Source organism: Miscanthus floridulus, chromosome 9 (genome assembly GCF_019320115.1).
Source record: "Miscanthus floridulus cultivar M001 chromosome 9, ASM1932011v1, whole genome shotgun sequence".
Lineage (NCBI taxonomy): Eukaryota > Viridiplantae > Streptophyta > Magnoliopsida > Poales > Poaceae > Miscanthus > Miscanthus floridulus.
This window is the reverse complement of record NC_089588.1, coordinates 65890850-65898836: the sequence shown is the minus strand read 5'-3', so window position 1 is coordinate 65898836 and position 7987 is coordinate 65890850. Positions and strand designations below refer to the sequence as shown.

The 7987-nt window shown below is 44.2% G+C and overlaps 1 pseudogene; it reads right to left on the bottom strand.

The window, feature by feature from the left end:
* Positions 1-3589: 3589 nt before the first annotated feature.
* Positions 3590-5048, bottom strand: LOC136482088 (protein DETOXIFICATION 34-like; annotated as a pseudogene).
* Between the last annotated feature and the right edge of the window lie 2939 nt (positions 5049-7987).

Here is a 7987-nt window from a genome sequence, read left to right as displayed (position 1 = left end):
ACAAGCACAAGATTACACTAGACTGGGTACAAGCACTTACATGAATGAAGGTTAACTAAACATCACACAGTTTACCATAGTGAGATAGCAAGTTACAATCCAAATCATTCGATCATAAGTTACTTTTGTTAAATTACTACAAGGCATTCATCTATCAAAATTTAGCTAGCATGCATTACCAGGGTAAAGGGGCTGTTGGGTTCACACTTGACATAGTCATTAACCTAACCAAGGTTCATAAAGGTGATACACAATACAAAGTAGGCCACAAAACATGATCACCCATATACAGAGCATGCATGAACATTATATGAGCAAGAGAATGATATAGGATGCATTTCCCTTACACTAGTTCAAGATATGAATAATAGGTTTCAGGTGGTTGCACACTATTATTTTAGTTTAGACTACTCACATGCATATAACTCACAAACAAATATGATGAAGGTTCTAGCAAGTCGGATACAAACATTATTTCTAACAACCTGCATACAAGACCATCTATTAGCTTAATTAGTTGATCATCATTAAACCACAAAGTGACCAGCTGTTTTAGGTAGATGAAAACAACCTTAACTAAGTCATGAGTTAACACTAACAAACATATTACACATATCAAGTTAAAGCAATCAAACTTAGCAAAAGTCATTTTTCTGGAATGCAGCATAGCACCTACTTGTTTTGATCATAACTGGAGTTGTATGAATCTAACAAAAGTGTTCCAAGACTTTGTGGAAAGCTTATGAAATTCCCTACAACTTTCTTATTATCATCTTGAGATGATTAAATAGTTAACTAAGCTAAAAAGCACAACATTTCAAATCTATCCAGCATACAAGTAAAACCTGACAGGGAAATTGTAAAATTCATAACTACCAAATCTGTTGGTCTAAAATCATGAACTTTTAGGACAGGCAATATCAGTAAGTTACCTACAACTTTTGTATAGACCACAAACACAAAAAAGATAATTTTCACTATGAAAACAGTTCCTCAATACAAACTGCACATAAAACAAGCATTGACTTAGCTAAATCAAAACCTCACTCATACATACCCCAATAAAGTTGAAAGTTTTACTACACACTAAGCATAACATGGGAAGCCTACCATAAAAATTCACATCAATTGGAGCAATACAACAGCAGATATGAATTTCTCCCTAAAAAGCATAGGCAAAAATCTAGAGCAAGATTCTCCTACTAACACATGCAAGATTATACATCCGCTGCATAGATCTAGTCATGAGGATTACAGAACATCTTCATTTTCTATTTTATGATTTTTCTACATTTAGTTATGCATTTCACAAGAATCAGCACATTTATAGAAATTTATAAAACATTGAAAAAGGAAAAAGGAACTCGGGCTTGAAGTGGCCCAGCTCGGCCCATCGGCGCGAGCAGGCGCGGCCCAGCAGTGTGAGCGGGCGCGTCCTGGTGGTTTTGCAAAAAGATACAAAATCACAATTAGGCCAAGACAACTATTTGTTTCCCTCCGCTCCTTCTGACTTAGCACCCCACCCTTCTCTCTATTTACACTTTCCGGTCCTTCGCTCATTACACCGGCCCTAGCTCGCCAGCGGCGAGGTTGTCGGCGACGAGGCCGACACCTACGTGCTCGTGGTCAACTAGCGCATCAATCTAGGGCGATGGTTGAGCAGGGTTAGAGTGCGGAGCAAACACGCTCACGGCCATGGCGGCACGGTGGAGACAGCAAAGGCGAGCTCGTCGTCTCCAGCGACCAACTAGCCTAAATAGGGTTTGGGAGAGCTTGGCGAGGCTGACCACAGCTCAATTGACTCGACAGTCAAAGCGGAGATGGCGCAGACGTGGCTGCCAGTGATAATGGCGAACGCGGCGGCAGTGAACCGGTGGCGACGGCACGTTCTGGCACGTCCTGTGGATCAACGGTAAAACGAGCGAGCTAATGAGCATCGCGGCATTAAGGTGAACCTAACTCAAAATACGGGAGGGTGAGAGATTCACTGGAGCGAGCTGGCCACGGCGACGGAGTTGCGGTGGCCATGGCGGACCGCGGCGGCGGAAATTGGCGCGCGACCGATTACGACGGCGAGAGGCGATGCAAGCAGGTGCAAGCGGCGCGCAAGGACAAGGCGGTGCTATCTGCGAGAGGGATTGAATGGAGGTGGCGCAGCCACGGCGAATTTCGCCAGCGTGCGGAGCAGCCTGGCAGCGGCGTAGAGAGAGAAAAGAGAGAGAGAACGCCGGTGGCTTGGCGTTTTAACGACGAGGACGCGAACTCTGACTTCGCCAACGCCTTCACGAACTTGACCACGCAGCCCGCTACGCATCCACGCTCGAGGAAGCACCGCGAAGGGGACAGATGGCCGGCGACGAACGGTGGTGAAGCAAGCTGAGACGTTGCTGCTCGACGTTACTGTAGCAAAGTGGCAGTGCCTCTTCCTTTCTCATTTTCTCCCAATTTTGTAGAAACAACTTGATGCACTCCTTTAATAAAAAGTTGTTCATCTTTCTCTGAGCTCCAACTTTCATTACAGGACCAACATCAAAAGATCAAAGGTTTGAGAGATTTTGAATTTTGAAGAAGGATACTTGAAACTGAAAACTGAATTCAGTTTCAAGATTTTAAAAAACAACTTTGATTAACTATGTTTAGGTAATTAATTAGTGATCAAACCACTTTCAAACGTCACAATCGAAGGCACATTATCATATTACAAACTTCATATCATGAAATGGTACCCAAGTTTCACAACTTTTATTTATGAAAAATTCTTTTATAATTCACCAAACATTGAACTTTAATTCTGTTTTCAGGGACAACCAAAAATGGCTTAGTGCTGAAATTAATACTGAATTCAATTTTTGAGCTCTAATTTCAACATGTTAAGCTTGAAAACATAACACAGTCATGATTCTATTTTGAAAAACACACTTTGTGTCTCAAAGTTTATTTTAGCAAAGTTTTATTTGTTTAAGAAATTTTCATTCCATAAAATCACAAAGAACCTTAACTAATGTTATAAGCAACATTTCATGTAACATATAAACATAGCATTAGCAACACATACATGCTATATTTGAAATATGCAATGCATTTATGGCACAAGGCTTGATGATTATACTTGATGATGATCAAGATCAAAGATTTATGAAGTCAAAAGAAAAGACAGGATTAACACCAACCATGCATACTTTGAAAAGGATTTCAAGTTAATCAAAAGAGGTTTGCTTCCGCCTTTTGAAAAGATCAAGTTAGGTTTTCATTTGAAGGAGTTTGACTCCACCATTGTCATCACTTGCAAAGTGTTAAACTAAAGCTCACAATCATCCTCTAACTTGCCTGGATTTGACTTAATCCACTGTTTAACTTAAAACTAACACCTGGGGTGTCACAGATGAGGACTCATGTATGTCACCCGTGTGCGTGACGGACAACTCTCTTGCTCTAAACAGAAATTGGAACGTTCATGTGGAAAAAAAGAGAAAGAATTGTCTAATTTATTTTCTATTGAGTTAAATACACCGGCGGCCCTTAAACTTGTAGCGTTGTGCCACTTAAGTCCACGAACTCTCAAAATCGAAATTCGACCCCCTGAACTTGTTAAATGGTGCACTACAGATCCATACCCGTTCGGGAGGTGCTGACTAGGCTAAATCTTTACAAAAAAACACCCTACTATTTAAACCATAATGCAAATGAACTAACAAAGCACCTTTGTCTCCGGGAGGTACTGGAGCTGGAGGAGCGGCGGCTGCGGCTGGAGGTGCAGCTCCAGGGCTTCGCGGGCCTTGTCTCCGCTGTCAACAGCCTCTCCAGCGCCATCCACGCTCTCGTCTCTGACCACCGCAGCGGTGACTCCGCCTCCCGGTAACCGTCCGGCCGACAACGGTTGATGTAGGCGACGACGGTCTGCCAGCCACCGCCCACAACGACGCCCGAGATGACGGGCTGGACGCTGTTGAGCACCATGGTGACGGCTAGCAAGTAAGCGATGCTGGACACGGCCTTCTGTAGGTGTCTGTCGTTGGTGAAGATGGTAGGGAACTGCTGCCACGTCTCAAGCAAGAGCACCATGGCCAGCAGCCCGAACGCCAGCAATTGCTCCAGCACCACCATCACCGCGTACATGCTCGCACGGGGCTGCCCAGACCCAAGCTCGTTGGACACGCGCACGCTGCATGGACCATCCATGGATGGTAATTAATGGCTGTCGAGTTTCTTTCTGAAATGAAATTTGTGTTAATTACCTGATGGCCGCGCTGAGGCCGATGAACAGCATCCCCTCCCACCCGTTGATGTTCATGCTGCTCGATGGCCGCGCTGAGCCCCGTCCACCTGTCCCGGCACCATCCCACGACGTAGGCCACCTGCGTGAGCGAGGTGAGCCATGATGACACGTCGTAGGCGAGTGTGGCCCCAGCGACGCCCCATCCGAGCATGGACACGTACAGCGGGATGAGCAGCGCGGCGGAGGCGGCAAGCATGATCCACGACCGCTGCATGTAGACGCCCAGCATGGCCACCTGGCCCACCCCGAATGCCTACCCGCACAGCGTCTCCAGCGCGCTGCCCATCCCGAGGAGGAAGCCGAAGGAGAAGTTGGAGATGACGGAGAGGCCGATAGCCACCGCGGACAGCTCGCGGTTGCCGATGTGGCTCGCGAAGATCTGCGTCGTGGAGTTGGTGCCGTACAGGCAGATGATGTTGAAGGCGATGGGCGCGCCGATCGCCCATAGCCGCCGCGACTCCTCCACGAACAGCACCCACACGGTACGCGGGGACCGCACCGCCGGCGCGTCCCGTGTCGAGCCGGTGGTGGCGGAGACGAGCGCGCCGGCCTCGTCGTCGTCGTCGCACACCGCTACCACCATGTCGGGCGGTGGGTCCTTGGGGGCGGGGCCAGTGGTGGCGGGGGCAATGCCGCCAAGATGTCGCGGGCTGCGCCTGGCATGGGGACTGCTGGTGTGGGCGACTCCCGTGCGCGCCACCACCGCCGGCGCGTCCCGTGCGTTGGTGGCGACGAGCGCGTCGGCCTCGTCCTCGCACATTGCTACCACCATGTCGGCGGCGAGTCTTTGGGCGTGGGGGTGCCAGGGGAAATGCCAGGATGGCACGGGCTGCTGGTGTAGAGCAGGCGCTCCGTGTAGCTCATGGCGGAGGGTGTGGGATGGTGAGCTGGGGGTGGAGGGGTGCTCGCTCCCGTTTGCCTTTCTTGGCGTCTTTGCTTTTCTTAGCCTCTATAAAACCTGAATGCATGCGTGCGTGATTCTAAATGGATATACGGCGATCAGTCCACGGCCATCAGTTCGTTTGCATTATGGTTTAAATAGCAGGGTGTTTTTTTTTATAAAAAATTAGCCTAGTCATCACCTTCCGAAGGAGTATGGACCTATAGTGCACCATTTAACAAGTTCAGGGGGTCGAATTTTGATTTTGAGAGTTCGTGGATCTAAGTGGCATAACGCTACAAGTTTAAGGGCCGCCAGGTGTATTTAACTTTTTTCCATTTGAATTTGGATTCCTATTCCAATTCAGTTTACTCAGGCTCTGAGAGATCTATTTGTCCTGACTATCTAGGGTCATATAAGTCTAGATGAAAGAAACTCTCAACTACCGGTAGCTAGGAGAGATGGACGAAAAAAATAGATGGATGAAAAAAATAGTCAGAAAATTCGAATCATTTTCTCAAGCCATATGATATCCCAATAAGCTATCTATCGAATTGTTGCAATTGATGTTCGATCTCGAAGAGGAGAATGAGATCTTCGAAGAGCAACCGATATCTTTGCTATGCTAAAAACAAAATAGCATAAAAGTGGGATATTTCCGGTTAAAGACAGGATACCGAAAATACGTATAGGATACAACCTCAACCGTTTTCGGTCCTGCTCCTGATGAATCCCGTCCTGGTTTCCGTACGTTTCCGGAAAAAACAAAAAGTCCTGCTCCCGATGAATCCGGTCCTGGTTACCGTACGTTTCGGGAAAAACAAAAAGTCAGGATGAGCGTGACTGTACGACCGTCTGTTTTCATCCCTATCCCTAGAGGATGTTTAGATGCCTAGCTACATCCTCGTGGAACATCCCAGAAGGCTACATAGCCGCGCTCGTCCTAGATATGAACAGAACGGGATGAAAACGGGGATATTTACAGTTAAAAACAGGATACCGGAAAAACCGACGATATGAAAAAGGGATATTCGGTTGGACTAGAAATTTTGGGGGGCGCGGCGTTGCCGCGCCATCTGAGCCAACCTTTGTGATCTTGAAGTTCCTTTATTTGGATAGCTACATTAGGTATAAAATAAATCAAATTTTGTGTTCCATGCCATCTCTAAGGTGACCAATGTTGATCTTGTAGTTCATGTAATTAAATATCTAGATCAGCCATAAATAAAATAAATTAAAGTTCGAGATAGCTGATAACGCATAATATGGATAATGGAAAAAGTGCAGATGCTCTAAAGGAAAAATACTATATCGTTTGCCTATTGGGCAGTTGTATATTTGGTTCAGATTTAAAAATATGCAAATGAGAAATGACAATAAGGTGGCTTTATTATTTTAATTAAATATTAGCTAGGTAGGATTCCTTGAATCAACACAAGGATATTACTTAGCTTTTCCTAGACCTGGAAGAAATAGGTAGAGCAGAGGCCAATGTAGTGCTTTCAGGATTTTTTTTGTTCTATAATTTGTTTTATACGAATTAATTAATCATAAACACTACTCCCTCTATTTCAAATTATAAATCGCTTTCACTTTTTTGGTACATCCATTTTGCTACGTATCTAGATATAATAACACGTCTAATATATAGCAAAATGGATGATAAAAAAGTCAAAGCGACTTATAATTTGGAACGAAGGAGTATGTCGTTGGTTCGTAATTTTGGAATGGAGAGCGGCACATAGCAAAGGTACATAACAACACTGGTGCAGCAAGGCTTTTTGCTCCCGGTTGGGAAACCCCTTTAGTCCCGGTTTCCCAACCGGGAGCACCAATCCAGGACTAAAGGTACTCTCCTTTAGTCCCGGCTTGACGCCCGGGACTAAAGGGGGACCTTTAGTCCTGGTTGGAAACACCAACCAGGAGTAAAGGGGGCCTCCAGGTCTGGCCAGGGATCGCCACGGGACAGGACCTTTAGTCCCGGTTGGAAACACCAACCGGGACTAAATGTCCCTCTTTTTTTTTCTTTTTCTGGTTTCTATTTTTGGTTTCTTTTTTCATTTAATGATTAGTTTTGATATTAAAATACATTTTCGAATACACTGCTAATAGTAATATATATGTGTACTTCGCACGCGTAAGTTTTCGTTCGAACTTTGTACATAAATAACAAACGAATACACGCGTACATGCATATATATATATGATGATAATATATATACACGTTATTTTATGTACATAATATATATATATATATATATATATATATATATATATATATATATATTACAAAGGTTTGATATATAAATTGTTTATGTCCTTAGCAATTCACTCCTCCAGATTTGGCATTCACGTTTCGTTTGGGTCATTGTAGAACTCGCCGTTGGGGTTGATGACTTGGTCATTTAGAAATCCTGCTATAGTCTCTCGAATTATTTTAAGTTGGTCAAGTCGTATGACTCTTTTCCTCAACCATTCAGTCTTCAATAAAAGTTAAAGGAAAAGGTATTAATATATATATATGTATGTGTATTGCTCATGTAATTACTTATACAAAATGAGAGCAATAAAGAAATTGTAAATATACGATCAAAATAATATAAAGGAAAAAATATTTATATACGTACTTTGAGTTGCTCTTCAGGAGTTCTCTTTGAGTACACCATGATGAACTCGCAAACATAGTATCCGCAGTAGTTGTTACCCTGCTCCTACCTTAGAACCCACTTTTACGACAAAAAAATCAATTAGGGTGAATTGAAATCATCATATGGTGTTAATTGAATATAAATGTGTAGTTATAGTACTTACTTTGTGTGCGATTACACCTA